Genomic DNA, 16,746 nt, shown 5'->3' on the forward strand with positions numbered 1-16,746 from the left:
TCTCTTTCTCCTGCTCCCTCAATTCTGCACAGACGTCATGTCAGTGCTGCGACCCTGGACTGATTGAACTCACCTGCTGACACACCTGCCTCCCCAACTAGACCTTGAGCATCTGCTTTTGCTCGTCTTTCCCACCTGTGTCCAAAACGTGGCCTGGCTCACTGCAGTCACAGATGTAGTTAAGGAGCCAGTCACTTTTTTTTTTTTTTAAGTTTACTTATTTATTTTGAGAGAGAAGGAGAGAGCGTGGGAGAGAGGGAATCCCAAGCAGGTTCCTCCCTATCGGCACAGAGCCTGAGCCGGGGGTTGATCTCACTAACCGTGAGATCATGATCGGAGCCGAAATCGAGAGTCGGACGCTCAACTGACAGAGCCACACAGGCGCCCCAGGAGTCAGTCACTTCTATATCAAGGCCATGGTCTAGTTAGAGAATTGTAACCTCTCATGTTCCCTCTTTGCAGGCATAGCCTTCTTGGAGATTGGGACACGTAAGTACAAATGTTGGAAAGGAACTGATTTTCCTATCGGTCCCCGACCCAGTGCAATGATCACCGAGACATGGGGTGATGACCGGAGCTCAGAGCCTCGGGCAACTTTCAGATGCATTTAGAAGTCTCAGTCCAAGTGGAGACACCTTTCTATCTACTGGAAACAAGTTTTTAATTTGGGAGAAAGAGAAAGGCCCTATTGACATGCATATCACAAGATGTTTCATGAATAGAACTACAGATGAGTTGAAGAGAGAGACATCCCAGGGACAAGGGCTCTATCAACTCAGTCTGTCACCCCCCTCAGAAAGCTCAGTCTTATCTTTTCTCCCAAATCCCACTCATTGATTGAGCCCATCTAGTGGCGTCTCTGATATCCTTACTGACCTCTCTTCCCATAGGCAATTTTCTCCAGTCCATGCCCTTCTTGTTCTAAAGTCCACTTGGGCTTCTGAGACCCTTCTGCCACATTAACCCCAGGTTTGTACCTCCAGAAAAGAGCAGAGAGTTTTCAAATGGCCTCGAGGACAAGCCAGCTGAACCCTGCTTTGGAGGGAGCGACTTGGAGCAGGGAACAACAATCACCTGAGGCCTTCAGGCCTTAGGGTAAAAGCCCAGAACTTGGCAGTGGAGCATATCTCTGACGGTGAATGCACCCATTCAACTTTAGACACGAGGAGACTCAGCCCAGAGAGGCCAGGTGACTTGCCCACCGTCACACAGCCTGCACATGACCTTGCAGCCAGGAGTAAAGTGCCCTCCACACTCCATAGCTCTGTGTGCTTGTCTTCTTCAGCCCCTTTACCTTCTAGGGAATATTCTGAGAGTGTCTCTGAAGATGCAGACAAATGTCTGCTTTGGGTAAAAAGCCATTGGATGAGGGCTGTCTGGATGGCTCAGTCGGTTAAGTACCTGACTCTTGGTTTCGGCTCAGGTCATCTCACGGTTTGTGAGTTCTAGCCCCGAGTTGGGCTCCATGCCGACAGTATGGAGCCTGCCTGGGATTCTCTTTCTCTCCCTCTCTCTCTGCCACTCCCCTGCTCTTTCTTTCTCCCTCCCTGTCTCTCTCCAAATAAATACATAAACTTTTAAAAAGCCATTGGGTGATTTAAACATAGGTTTAAAAGTTACTGTTTTGGTAAGGTAGGAAACTGCAGTATTTAAATTAAAAGCCAATGTTATGGTTTTAGTTCCAAATAGACTAAGATTGACTGGTAAACTGTTTATTGCAGACACTTGTAAGAATAAAAGCTAAGGATGGGGGGAGGCTGGGCGGTTCAGTCAGTTGAGCCTCCAACTTTGGCTCAGGTCATGATCTCATGGTTCCGGAGTTTGAGCCCCACATCCTACTCACTGCTGTCAGTGTAAAGCCCGCTTTGGATCCTCTGTCCCCCTCTCTCTCTGCCCCTTCCCTGCTCATGCTTTCTCTCAAGAATAAATGAAATATTTTTTTAAAAAAGCCTAAAAGATAAGGACTAAAGAGTCTTGACATTAATTTATATTTTCCCATGGGGCGCCTGGGTGGCTCAGTCGGTTAAGCATCCAACCTCAGCTCAGGTCATGATCTCATGGTTCATGAGTTTGAGCCCCACATTGGGTGAGCTCGAGCCCCGCTCTCAGCTCTGAGCTCTCTCTCCCTCTCTCTCTGAACCTCATTGGATTCTCTCTCTCTCTTTCTCTCTCTGCCCCTTGCTCATTCATGCTCTCTAAAAATGGTATGTTCCTTAATTTTACATTCATTATAGTCTAAAACTGGGGCCTATCTGTGTATTTCTATGTCTCTCTATGTCGCTTTGGGATGTGTGTCCCTATTTGGTAGATGACAATTCTCTTCCAGCACACATACTTTCTTTCCTTTGGAGAAGTTATGACATTTGTTCCTACTAATGTAAGCAAAGAAATAATGTTTCGGTGGGTTGGGGCCTCTGTGATGTGCCAAAGAAGAGAGGTAGTTGGCCTCGAGGGCTGGCCCCTGGCTTTCTGGGCTCCTGCTTTGCTTGGACACCTGGGAAACCCTCATTCACTCTTTACCAAGTAGCAGGGGACCTAGAGGAGTGGTGGGAGCAGACCTAGTTGATGCCCTCCATGCAATTCTCTCCACTTACATCATAAGCATGGGTTACCCTCAAGGATCTCCAAAATTCTGGGCTTTTCTGATTCCTTTAGTTTTCCTAGGCTTCTTGCCAGGGATGCCACAAACTAAATCAGTCTATCAAAAGATTTTATAGAGGGGCACCTGGGTGACTCAGTCAGTTGAGCGACTGACTCTTGATTTTGGCTCAGGTCATGATCTCGTGGTTTGTGAGATCGAGCCCCATGTTGGGCTCTGGGCTGATAGCGCACAGCCTGCTTGGGATTCTCTCTCTCCTTCTCTCTCTCTGCCCCTCCCCTGCTCGTGCTCTCCCTCTCTTTCTCTCTCTCAAAATAAACATTAAAAAAATTAAGGGTGCCTGGGTGGCTCAGTTGGTTAAGCGCCGGACTTTGGCTCAGGTCATGATCTCACAGTTCATGAGTTCAAGCCCTGCATCGGCTCTGTGTTGACCGCTCAGAGCCTGGAACCTGCTTTGGATTTTGTGCCTCCTTCTTTCTGTGCCCTCCCCCCACTCATGCTCTCTCTCTCAAAAATAAATAAAAATTAAATTAAAAAAATAAACATTAAAAAATTAAACAAAAGAAATAAATAATTAAACAAAAAACCTTCTCAGTCCCTGAGATATCTATTGGTGAGAAAATATTTTATTTTTTAAATTAAATTTTATTTTAATGTTTTTAAAATTTATTCTTGAGTGGGGGGGGGGGGGGAGAAACAGAATCCAAAACAGGCTCCAGGCTCTGAGCTGTCAGCACAGAGCCCGATGCGGGGCTTGAACTCACACAGACCGTGAGATCATGACCTGAGCCGAAGCCGGACGCTCAACCGACTGAGCCACCCAGGCGCCCCGGATGCCCGTAACTTTCAACCAGACTCCTCTGAGCCTGCAGAAACGGCCCATCCGTCCTATCTTTCTTAAGAACAAGTGCTATCTTTCCATTCTCTTCCTACAACTAGAACCATTGATCTAGCCCTTCTTTTTCCTCAAGCCTCGCCCTCTGAGCCACCGGCTCTGGGAAGAAATTGGTAGCCCCAAACGACCCAGCAAAACGGCCACCCAAGTCAGAGATGCGGAAGTAGTCAGTATTTGTTAGAGCCGTAAAGTGCGGCTGGCTGTCTCCCTTTCCCGATAACGACAACAGCACCTATTGTCACTGACGGCTTTCCCCGGAGTAAGGGGATCTGCCCGACCCTACCTAACTCAATTTTTCCCGTTCTGGGCTCTTCCCCATCGCCGCTCTCTTCACCTAGGAACGTGTTCAAGAAATGTGATGAAAAAGAAAATGTGTCCAACTGCATCCAGTTGAAAACCTCAATTATTAAGGGTATTAAGAACCAGTCGATAGAACAATTTCCAGGTAGAGAACCATGGCTTAATCATATAATGCCTAAGAAAGATCCTGTCAGAATAGCGCGGTGCCATGAACCTAGAGAAATCCTTGCAGTAAATGGATTTAGAGAAATCCTTGCAGTAAAACTTACTATTTTTTAGACAAAGGGAAGGACCTTTTTATCCAACCCTAAGGTTACTCCACAAATATCCTTTTATCCTGGTGCCCCAGCAAGTTGATAAAGGAGCCATCACATTTGTACTCAGTCGAGCAAACATTATGTGTCCAGGCTTAACGTCTCCTGGAGCCAAGCTTTACCCTGTTGCAGTACGTACGATCGTTGCAATCATGGCGGAAGGAAATCAGCATTTTCTGTGTGTGGGAATCATGAAGATATCTGCAGAAGATATTGAGTAAGTCAAGAAAGCAATTAGCATTAAAAACATCCATTATTTAAGTGACAGTCTGTGGCATATGAAAATATATAAATGAGCCTCAAAAGAAATACACTTGGACAAAATGTGGATAATAGTGCTATATCTTGTGTTTTTGTTGGTGTGTCACTGCATGAAGCCAATACTTCTGTGGTTATGCTCAGTAAATTCAGTGGATACTAAAAAAAAAAAGAAAAGAAGAAAAAAGAAAAAGAAAAAGAAAAGCAGCGTTTGTTATCACCTTGCTTGGAGACAATGCAAACAGCTCTGTCTACAAGACAAGGTCACTTTCCTTAAGACCTGTACCTTGGGGGCGCCTGAGTGGCTCAGTCGGTTAAGCATCTCACTTCGGCTGGGGTCATGAGCTCACGGCTTGTGAGTTTGAGCCCCATGTCGGGGCTCTACGCCGACACCTCAGAGCCTGGAACCCGCTTCGGATTCTGTCTCCCTCTGTCTCTGCCCTCTCCTGCTCACGCTGTCTCTCTCTCTCTCAAAAATAAATAAACATTAAAAAATTAAAAAAAAACAACAACCCGTACCTGTCTCCTCTACTAGCCCCCGGGCTATAACTCCCCCAGAAGACCTGCATGACCAACTGGGAGAAGACATGTGGGAGTGAGTTCTCGGGATGCTTGACCCATGGCCAGACCACAAAGATGGGGAGCTCTCCTGAAATCCAAGATTTAACGCCCTGGCAAGTGCCCTAAGAGATGGTGTGACCTCAATACCTGGATGGCTCCTAGAAGCATGGAGAAGGTTACGACCCAGGCTAAGTGAATTGACACGCCAGAATGGCCGACAGTGGAGGCAGTGGGACAAGGTGCCATATGGAGCTCGTGGCACTTGCCAGAGCAAGGGCCATAATGAAGGCCTCTGGGGTTCTGGAGCCAAAAATGCAGACGGCAACTTCCCTGGAGCCTCATCCAGCAGGGGCCCAAGATGACAGTGGGGGAGGAAAACATTCTCAGGTGGGGGATATGCCCGGTCATCCACCTGGCGGAGAAGGCAGAGTGGACGAGGGTTAGAATTCACACTGACCTACGGCACCGGGGAATGGCCTGGCTGGCCGGTGAGGGGCCTGGAAGGTTGGGGATGAGGAGATGCGAAGTGGATGGGTGACTGGGAGACTATGCGGATGGCTGTATCATGTTAATGCCCGCCAGACAGCATCCATCATGGAAGGGCTAACCGACGAAGACAGCTGACGTTGGCCAGCCTCGGTTGTTGGCCACCCCGGGACCGGCACAACTGACACATGAATAAGTGTGGCCAAAAAATAAATAAATACATAAAAGTGGCCACCGTCATAGAGATGGAGCTTGTCAGCATGGACTGACGACTTGGGAAGGCTGATTTAGCTGCTGTCATCACTGAGTGCCCGCCCTGCCTGTCAGACGCCAGTACTGGGCCACCTGCAAGGCATCATCCCCGAGAACTCCGGCCAGTCGGCCACTTGACAGGAAGTTGAGAGTTTTCATAGGAATGGGCATCCTGGGTCTGAGTTTGCTTTCCTCCCTGCAGGCCCTCGGGCAGCACCACTCTCTGGGGCTCCTGGAGCCTCTGGCCCATTGGCATGGGGTGCCACAGAGCACAGCACCAGACCAGAAGACAACCCTCCCCCCCACCGTATATTGAAGGAAGTGCAGGAATGTGTTCATGACTGGGGGGGGGGGTGTCCTCTGGCTAAGTCACACATGGTACTTCCAGAGGCTGCCTGGTGGAGGGGGTGTTGGGATGGTCTGCGGAGGGGGTGAAGTCCCAGCTTGGAAAGTGTGCTCTATAAAGATGGGCACAGTCTTCTGATTCCATAGTATACGCTCAGTACTGAAAATAGTCTGGATGCTGTCTGCAATTCAGCAATTTGAAAGCTAGAGCAACCTGGTCAGCTTTTCTCTGAACATCATAACAGCATTTAAAGAGTCTCCCTCATCCCGCCATGAGAAAGAATGAAATCCCGCCGTTTGCAACAATGTGGATGCAACTGGAGGGTATTATGCCGAGTGAAATAAGTCAGTCAGAGAAAGACAGATGGCATATGTTTTCACTCATAACGTGGAACTTGAGAAACTTAACAGAAGACCAGAGGGAAAGCGAAGGGGAAAAAATAGTTTCTAACAGAGCGGGAGGGAGGCAAACCATAAGAGACTCTCAAATACAGGGAACAAACTGAGGGTTGATGGAGGGGGTGGGGGAGAGGGGAGAATGGGAGATGGGCATTGAGGAGGGCACTTGTTGGGATGAGCACTGGGTGCTGTATGTAAGCGATGAATCACGGGAATCTACCCCCAAAACCAAGAGCACATTGTACACACTGTATGTTAGCCAATTTGACAATAAATTATATAAAAAAAAAAAAGTCTCCCTCATCCCAAATACTGACACAATGGGTCATATGTTGTTTTGGAGGGGTGCCTATTGGGGAGGCGTGGAGGGTGTGTGTGTGTGTGTGTGTGTGTGTGTGTGTGTGTGTGTTAAAAGCAGGGAAGAGGCAGGGTTGTAGGTTTCATGTTTAGCAGCTATAAAGTCTAGTTCCAGCTACTGCTCTCAAAGACTGCACAGTCAGTGCTGCTGACCTCAGCACAGTGTCCCCTCAAGTCTCAAGGTTTGGGGGACAATTCAAGTGAATACATTGCCCTAAGACGTTCTAAATGAGGGAGCCCGAGCCTGAGGCATCGTTAGAAACATCACAGTGTGGGGGTGGGGGAGCCCCTGGGTGGCTCGATTGAGTCATGACTTCGGCTCAGGTCATGATCTCACGGCCTGTGAGTTCGAGCCCCGCATCGGGCTCTGTGCTGACAGCTCAGAGCTTGGAACCTGCTTCGGAATCTGTGTCTCCCTCTCTCTCTCTGTCCCTCCCCTGTTCGTGCGTGCTCTCTCTTTCTCTCTCTCTCAAAAATAAACATTAAAAAAAAATGAAAAAAAAAGGGAACACCACAGTGGGTGCAAACGATACAGTCAGACATCTGTTTAGAAAGGTTCTGGAAATAAGTGGAGACAACCTACATAAGGCTGCTTCAGGTCCGCCACCTTTTGAGGATTTGGGGACAACGACGCATGATGGAAACATGCTTTCTGTGTTCAGTTACTGACGCCTCTTAGGACCGTTGCCACTGAATCGTCTCCATGGTGTAGGGCAGATGTTTTCAAAATATGTTTCCTCAGGGGCCCTGGAGTAGCTTCACTTTCATCTGCTTCATATGAACAGGGGGCAAAGCAGATTTTGTTCCAGGACTGACAACACCCAGAAGCCATGGGGGGAGGGAGGGATGAACACGAAAGAAATGCTCAAACCAGTGTCATAGTAAAATGATTCTACAGAGAAATGGTGGAAGGAATTCATTGCTTCACGTAGCAGGGCTCCCCTGCTCCCGTGTTACATGTTTGTATAAAAGAAAAGAAATCTGCTTCTAGAATAGATTTTGCAACTCAAAACTTGGATTTTAACAGGCTGGAGAATTTTTTTTTTTTTTTGGAATGTATTGACCCCTAAAGAGATTATTTATTTATTTATTTTTTGCCTGGAGTAACTTCACTTGAAATTGATGTCTATTTCTGGGAGGGGTGGGAATTAACCAGCACACTCTGGAGTGTAGACCATCTTCTCTTTGCAGAGGACTCAAACTGGCCATTCTGATGTAGGAGTACTATAACGCCAGAATGTAGCCTGCAGAGAAATACATTTTGTTTAAAAACAAGAAAAACAACAAAAAAATCTCCCTTCATTGAAATCCTTTTCTGTTTAGTAGAAACTTCCCAGGGCCACAAAGGCTTAGCCTTCAGGGCTGCAAATCAGACTCCAATGCTACCAGAGATGGGGAGGCAGGAACTGCCTTCAGGCCTGGGGACAAACCTCTCAGGAGCCCTGAAATTCAGGGAGGGCCCGTCCAAGGAAGGCAAATTCATTCAGTCAGCACAAATAGTACTATGCATTTTAATCTTTGAAGCTTTAAAAATAATACATTTAATTTCTTGAAATTTCTGAAGAGGTTATAACATATATGCATGTTTCAAGAACCTAAAAATATAAAAAGACATGGTGATGGGCCTCCTACCACCTCCCTTTTTGCCCAGGACCCCTAACCTTCATAGTTAGCCCCTGTGGGTGTTTACGTATATGCAAGTAAATACACGCGCACACACATACACGCATGCATATAGGATATATATATTTCTCCTTCACCCCTCTCCCATTTAAAAGTACAGGTGGCAGAGCTCCTGGGTGGCTTAATGGGTTAAGCATCTGACTCTTGATTTCGGCTCAGGTCATGATTTCACGATTTGTGAGACTGAGCCCTGAGTTGGGCTCTGCACGGCAGTGGGGAGGCTGCTTGAGATTCTCTCTCTCCCTCTCTCTCTTTCTCTGCCCCTCTCTCCTTCTCTCTCTTTCTCTCTCAAAAGAGATAAATAAACATTAAAAATATACAAAAATGAAACTATATATGGTAGTGGCACCTGGGTGGCTCAGTTGATTGAGCATTGGAGTCTTGATTTCCGATTAGATCATGATTCCAGGATCATGGAATTGAGCCGCGTGTTGGGCTCCGTGCTGAGCATAGAGCCTGTTTGAGATTCTCCCTCCCTCCCTCTCTCTCTCTCTCCCTCCCTCTGCCTCTCTCCACCTCCCTTGCTCTCTCTCTCTCTCAAAAACAGTACAAATGGTAGTATACTAGGCACGGTGTTTTTTGTTGTTGTTTGTTTATTTGTTTTTAAATGTTTATTTCTGAGAGAGAGAGACAGCGCAAGCAGGGGAGGGGCAGAGAAAGCAAGGGAGACAGAGAATCCAAGGCAGACTTCAGGCTCCGGGCTCCGAGCTGTCAGCACAGAGCCCGATGCAGGCCTTGAACCCACAAACTGTGAGATCATGACCTGAGCTGAAGTCTGTCACTTAAGGGACTGAGCCACCCAGGTGCCCCTCTACATCGAGCTTTATGTTGCCTCTCTGTATAAGAAGGAAAACGAAGCTACCATTAAATGGATGTCTCTTAGGAGGCAACATATATTTCTAAGCAGTGAAAATGTCATGGAGTCTCCTGAGAAAGCAGATGAGTAACCAAAGCATGGATTTCACTAGAACGGGGTGGGGTGGGGGTCAACAAACTTTTTCTGTAAGGATCAGATAGTGAATGTTTTAGGTTTCATGAGCCATATGGTCTCTGTCACAATTTCTCGACTCTGCCCTTGTAGTGTAAAAGCATCCACAGACAAAAAGTAAATGAACGGGCCTGACCTGTTCGAATAAAACCACTTTAAAAATGAACAGGGGGCTAGATCTGGCCTGTGAGTCATAGATTCCCAACCTTTCGATGAGAGAAGCAATGTGAAATGCTGTGCTGTGTGTTTCATGTAATCAGCTACCGCCCAACATGCACATCTGTGTTGTACATTTCACATAACGTTGTTTGGGGGGGGGGGAAGCTGAGTGATCAGCAGTTATACTTCATGGAGAGAAGCAATAATTGTATTGTGCATTGGGTGCTACATGCCCCCTGATGTGGGAAGAAAGGTGTGTTAACAGCTATTTATTTTTCAGAGATAAACTTACCACGTTGTGCTCTGTTTTCTTTATATAACCTGCTGAGGGGAATGAAGTTAGGTGCATTACTTTCTCATGTAACATAGATCTTTGTGGATGTGTAATTCTTTCTTTGACCGTCTTGCTCTAATTCCACCTCCCCCCACCATGGTTATTACTTTTCTTTTTTTATTTTTATTTTTTTACGTTTATTTATTTTTGACACAGAGAGAGAGCATGAACGGGGGAGGGGCAGAGAGGGAGGGAGACACAGAATCCGAAACAGGCTCCAGGCTCTAGGCTCTGAGCTGTCAGCACAGAGCCCCACGCGGGGCTCGAACTCACAGACCGCGAGATCATGACCTGAGCCAGAGTCGGACGCTTAACCGACTGAGCCACCCAGGCGCCCCTGGTTATTACTTTTTAATTGTGTATTGAAGCTGGGGGTGTCTCACCATATCTTTTAATACTTAGTGTCTCAAAAATCTAGCACTGACTGTGTTGTCCTCTTGAGAAGGAGACCTGAGTTACTAGCAAGGGTATCTCACTTAGATGAAATTTACATATGTGTATATGTATGTATGTATATGTGTATGTATATATATTAACATATATTTCTATTAATATACATTTCTTAAAAATGTTTTTCAATGTTTATTTATTTTTGAGAGACAGAGACAGAGTGTGAGCGGGGGAGGGGCAGAAAGAGAAGGAGACACAGAATCTGAAGCAAAATCCAGGCTCTGAGCTGTCAGCACAGAGCCCCTTGTGGGGCTTGAACTCACGAACCATGAGATCATGGCCTGAGCCTAAGTCGGACACTCAACTGACTGAGCCACCCAGGTGCCCCAATATATATTTCTAAATAGTGTGTTCATTTAACTTGCTTTGGTGAAAAACAAACAAAAGCCCCGAGTTTTCAGTAACTGTATCTCACAGAGAAAGGAAATTCACCTCTGTGGACTATATGTTTCCTGCAACCTGGTTGGACTGAAAAAGCTGAATTAGTTGTAATTTTGTCTTTCCTAGAGACAAAACTTTTAGGTGTGTAGACCATACTTTTTAATATATTCTCCTTGCAGAAGTGAATCATTTGGGAAAGCATTTGGCTACATATTAAAAAACCCAACTAGGGTGGATGGTCCAAAAGAGGTTAATTTTTATCACTTAACAAGGTGTCCAGGAGACTCAAAAACCAAGCCCCTTCTTTCCTTTAGTCGTGCCATTCTTATAATGTGGTTACCATCTTCATGCTCGAACCTCATGGTTACAAGATGGCTGCTGCATCATCAGCCTCATAATTGTGTCCCAAGAAGGGAGAAGTGCCAAGGACACAAAACATTTTCCAACCAAGTCTGTTCTTTTCAATTAGGAAAACAGCAGTGTTCTGGAAGCTCCACGCAGAAGCCCTCTATAATTTATCTCTTATACCAGAACTGTGTCATATGGCCAGCTCTAGCTGAGAAGCAAGTTGAGAATTCTGGACACGGTGCTACCCTGAATAAAAATTTGGTTTAGTTAGTAAGGAAAATGATGACAATGGATACTTTATGGGCACCATGTAGTGTTTGTCATGATATCTTTGCTAAAACGGTGATCATTGGATCTAAAGTTTGTGTATATAGTTCTGGCCCCTTTAAAGCAATGTAAAGAAAAAGGAGACGATCTAGACGGGGGCAACTTAAATCATGGAAAGGGGAGGGGATTGTCTGCGGTGACCTTCAAAGGGCACTGGGTTTGGAGCCTGAAGTTCTAGCCTTCTAAGGCAATTCTTTTGCTTACAGTCTGTGTGATATTGGTTGCCTCAGACTCTCTTAGCCTGTTTTTCTTGATGGTAAATTGGGCACAGAGTGTTAGAGAGAAAGGGAGATAGAGACGTTGCGTAAGCAACTGTGAATGGTAACAATGGTTGCATCTTGCATAGAAAAACAAGACATCTTTATGGCATATTCTTCATGTAGTCTCTATTGAAGGGTGGTTAAATATGATTTACCAGGAGTTTCTAATTTCCCCAGGGGAAGTAACCTTAACCTATTTAGAATATGTGCCGTAGGTAATCTGGAGGAAGAAAGTTGATTTTCCATGAGTTTTATCTCTCAGATATAAGAAATATACATCTATGTGGAGTAACTACTTCATGAAACTTATTGGAACATAAACTAGAACCATCTATCCTATCTCCTGTAACTCTGGTGATGCTGAACTTGAAACTCTTGTGTTGGTGCTCCTCAAACATGACATGATGTTGAGTGATCTATTTATGTTTAGAGATGAGACTCCAGGTGGATCAGTATCAGTAATGAAGGTGGAGTTCCTCAGCTTAAGAAAGAAATCTGATTCTGGTGGCTTAGTCAGTCATTCACCAAATATCTACTGAGTGCCAAGTATGTGCCAGCCACTGTTCTAGATGTGGTTAGACAGAGTAAGAGAAAAAAGGTTCCCGTGTTCACAAAGCTTACATCCTACTGAAGGGGACCACGGTTGGATAGACCGAGGTGAGTAGATGGGAATATGCCAGCTAGATGATCCTTTTGGATGTTCAAAAACTTGTTTTCTGGATTTAAGCTATGATATTCACATTTTTCTCAATTTCTGAAAAATGCAATTAATCTGAACTTTACTTTTGTATTTGATTAATGGATTCGATGCATATTTATTGAATACCTTCTCTGCCAGATACTGCTAAACACTGTGATATGATGGTAAGTAATAGCTCCACATTAACTGGGTAGAGTTGTACAGAAGATGAATTGGGTTCTTCATAGTTGCCTGTGAGGGGAATGTTACCTGTGTTTATCTCCCTAATAACATGTGAAAGTGGACCAGTGTGTGTATTTAGGAAGCTAGCTAGAGCTGGAATTACTCATGGGGTGATAATGGAGTGTAAACACTAGTGAAGGTCAAGTAAAGATTTGAACTGGGTCTTGAAGAACCAGTACAAATTGAATGGGGGAGGTAGCAGAGAGTAAGCAGAAGGGAGGGAGACTATCCCAGAGGGGCAAATCCTGGAAAAGAGATCCAGTGTCAGGAACAGACCGGAGATTTCAGGGTGCCAATGGGAAGTCATTTATGATAGAAAAGAGAATGTGAATGATAACAGAATAAGAGATATTGCTGGGTGAGATCAGTGTGTGGGGGCCTAGATTGGGAATCTATCATTCTAACTAACGGATCATTCGAGGTTCTTAATCAGGGGCTGTTTTTCGCAGATGAATAGACTAGCGCCTTGCTGAGACGGCCCCTTCCGACTCCTACCCAGCACTCTTTCCAACCCTCACGACCCCATCTACAGTCGGCCTGAGGGATGAAGTGGTCACTGTGTTCCGGGCAGAGGTAGTCTTTAACGGGACATCAGGGACTCGGCTGTGTTTTGGAGGGAAACCAGGCCCCGAATCGCGGCCTTCGAGCACGCCATCGAGATGCTCCTCCCGCTTCCTAGAGAGGCAGCGGAAGGATGCGCCCGACAAGGGGCGCGGGGCCGCTGGTGACGCACTACCGGCCGCGCCACTGCTTTTCCGGCCTGGCGGGTAAACCTGCTCCCTGGGCTGGCGCGCACCTGTGGGACAGTAGTTGCCGCCCCGCGGGGAGCCCCCGGACCTCACGGTGAGCGGGCGGGGCCTTCGGGAGGGGAAAGGAGCGGCTCCGGGCGCCCTCGGCTGGGGCGGCGGGCCGACGCTTCTGTAGAAAGCCTGTCCCGACCCCCATCTCCCCCCAGATTGCTGCCTGCGCGTGCGGCCCGGAACTCCCAGCGGCCTCGGCACCGGGCCCTGCACGGAGCAGAAGTCTAAGAACATGGTGGAGGGAATGAACGAATGAGTGATGACTGAGTGATGGGTAGATAGGTGATCAAGAGCTAGGACCCGTGTTCGGAAACGAAGTCCCGGGGCTCAGAGTTCTCCGGCTGAGTACCAGCTACACCCACCCCCCCGCCATGAATCTTGCAGCTCAGAAACATTTTTAGGGACCGTCGTAATAGGAAACGGCGGTAGTGTAAAGCGCACCAGGTGGCTAGTCTCGAGTCTCTGAGTCATAATTTTTGAGGCTACAGAGGCTGTTTCTTGATCTATAAAGTTGGACTTTCCAGTAGTCAGTTGACAGCATGTATGTGATAGCACATATGGAAACATCGGTGTCTGGCTACAAAATTTTACTCTCCGTTACTTGCCGAATATGATCCAGAACTCAGGGGCGGGGCTACAGAATGAGTGACGTTGGAGCCTGCCGACTGCGAAGATGCAGCCAGTCTAGCGCTGGAAGATAGAGATGTGAGCGGATTTTTGTGATAATATTTTAAACTACACTTATTAACACTTAACATGTATCAGGCACTGTTCGAAGCAGTTGTGCTAATTTATTTGACCTAAACCGCAGTGTATTATCTGTATTCTCAATAAGCATGTTGAGATAGGGAAAGACTAGATGACTGTCTAAGGACACATTGCTGCTAAGTGACCCAAGGTGCAGAAGAGAGATCGACTGTGCTGCTGCAGCCTGCATGAGTAGGTTACTTTTGGCCAACCGACAAATCCAAGGGCTTCAGAGAGGAGTACCGTTAAGTGTGGCCTTATTGAGGGAACTGTCGCTTCAAATTCATCAAAAACCTTACCTGGCTTGCCCATAATCCTTTCTGGCTAATTAGTGAGAGGTAAGGAGGTGGCAGCGAGGAGAAAGCTTATAGGGTTTGAGGAGAGAGCTAGCTCTGTATTACTTTTAACAGGATTAAGCTATTAAAAGTTTCTTTCCTTTTTACCCTTCACCACAATACCTGTCTCTTCCCCAAAACCTGGATTCAGACACATCCTTTTATCGTCTTAAAATCATTGACAGTCAGATTATTCTACACTGGGCATTGGTGGAGACACCTGTACATTCCTTTCTGGGGAATTTGTAGGCAAGGGGTCAGTAGACTATGGCCCACAGGCCAAATTTGGTCTGTCACCTGTTTCTGTAAAAAAAAAAAAAAAAAAAAAAAGTCTTCTGAAACACAGCCGAGTTCATTTGTTTATATATTGTCTAGTTCTGTTTTTAAGCTACAAAGGCAAAGTTGAATAGCTAAGACAGAGACCGACCATATAGCCCATGAAGCCTAAAATATTTAGTTTTCTAGCCCTTTACAGAAAATATTTGCAGCTTGACATGAACTGCTGACAGTTCAGATGACCCACGCTTGGAGCAGAGGGTTGACACCGAGATGTCTTTTCTTCTCCGTAGATTTTAGTATCAAACATGGTAATGCCTGACCCCTGTGGAATGCCTGCCATGTGGAAGACATCTTTATAAATGTTTTATATGAACTAACTCATTTAGTTAAGGATTCACAGAATGTTAAAGCTGAATGGATTCATGGATATTATCTGTTTTGTTAGTTTTGTCAGATAAATAACTAGTCCTTTAGGCCCATTCACATGGGCTGTGACAGCAGTTTCTGATTCCCAATTCAGTTCACTTTAATCTTTCTCTGGACAAGAGGCCAATACCGTACCCATTTGGTCTGGCATTTTGATGTTGTTGTTTTTGTTTCTGGTTTTTTTTGGTTGTGAAACCTGTGAGCAAGAACTGTCATTTTTGTTTTATGTGATTGTTTCTCTAACCGTCAAAATAATTCATGCTTGTTGTAGGGAAAGTGAAATATATAGAAGAGTATAAAGGACAAAGGAAAGTAACACCTTAAATGACCCAGGGATCAGTGTGTTAACATTTTGGTGGATTTTCTTCTGTTCTTTGTATTTTGTATATATCTGTGTGTTAATAATAGTTTCTGTTTATTGGATGTTTACTTAGTGCTGGTATATGCATGCATATTTTTTATTTTAATGTTTTGCATTCTGGGTTTTTTAAATTTTTAAAAAATGTTTATTTAATTTTGAGAGAGAAACAGAGCACGAGTGGGGGAGGGGCAGAGAGAGAGGGAGACAGAGAATCTGAAGTAGGCTCCAGGCTCTGAGCTATCAGCACAGAACCCAACTCAGGGCCCGAACCCACAAACTGTGAGATTATGACCTGAGCTGAAGTCAGACGCTTAACCGACTGAGCCACCCAGGTGCCCCCCAAAATGATCTTTTTAAGGTCTTTTCTTCCAGAGTGTAGCTCTTATTTTAACAACCATTACATCTATATATCAAGACTGATGGTTCCAATTAGTCAGTGAGGTCCAGGTTTTTGAGAGCTGTTAATATGTCCTTGAGCCATTACTGTAGCAGAGTTAAAAGGTGTACCTTTGAAGTTTTAGATTGAGGTTATCAGTTTCATTCATGAGCGAAGGCAGGAGTCCTGAGAATTATATGCTGTATTTCTCTGCAGATTCATTCACTAAAAGGTTCTCCAGTTCCCATACACAAAAGTTTATGAAGTTGCCACATTCTGCTTCTCTGCCCTCACCCCATTTCAGAACAATAACCACTGAGAATCAATCTTCCTCTGTAACCATTGAGAACCAGATACTGTAATAAGCATTTACGAATTTTGTAGTGAACAAGACAAACAGCCCCTTGACTTCATGACACCTAAGAGACCAGCAGAGCGAATACAACAAAATCAAGCAGGCATTTAGATAATTTTTAAAAATTTTTTTTTTAACGTTTTATTTATTTTTGAGACAGAGAGAGACAGAGCATGAACAGGGGAGGGGCAGAGAGAGGGAGACACAGAATGGGAAGCAGGCTCCAGGCTCTGAGCCATCTGCCCAGAGCCCGACGCAGGGCTCGAACTCACAGACCTCGAGATCGTGACCTGAGCTGAAGTCGGACGCTTAACTGACTGAGCCACCCAGGCACCCCTAGATAACTTTTCTAAAATCAAATTTATGTAGTTTTCTCTTGTTCCTTTTTTAAAAGTTAAAAAATTTTTTAAATGTTTTGAGAGACAGAGCACAAGTGGGGGAGTGGCAGA

The 16,746-nt window shown here is 45.5% G+C and overlaps 1 protein-coding gene and 1 pseudogene across 2 annotated transcripts in view; both read left to right on the forward strand.

Annotated features, from left to right (window-relative positions):
* The first annotated feature begins 3,649 nt into the window (after positions 1 to 3,649).
* LOC125928754 (malignant T-cell-amplified sequence 1-like) lies at positions 3,650 to 4,435 on the forward strand (annotated as a pseudogene).
* An 8,935-nt stretch (positions 4,436 to 13,370) lies between these two features.
* The window catches only part of ZNF502 (zinc finger protein 502), a 17,654-nt gene continuing 14,278 nt past the window's right edge, over positions 13,371 to 16,746 (forward strand). Inside the window, exon 1 of one of the 2 annotated variants that reach the window (XM_049642523.1) lies at positions 13,371 to 13,461. The gene's annotated coding sequence lies outside the window, so the exon portion shown is untranslated. The other variant, XM_049642525.1, reaches the window with a different exon arrangement.

This window comes from Panthera uncia, chromosome A2 (assembly GCF_023721935.1).
Source record: "Panthera uncia isolate 11264 chromosome A2, Puncia_PCG_1.0, whole genome shotgun sequence".
NCBI classification, from domain to species: Eukaryota; Metazoa; Chordata; class Mammalia; order Carnivora; family Felidae; genus Panthera; species Panthera uncia.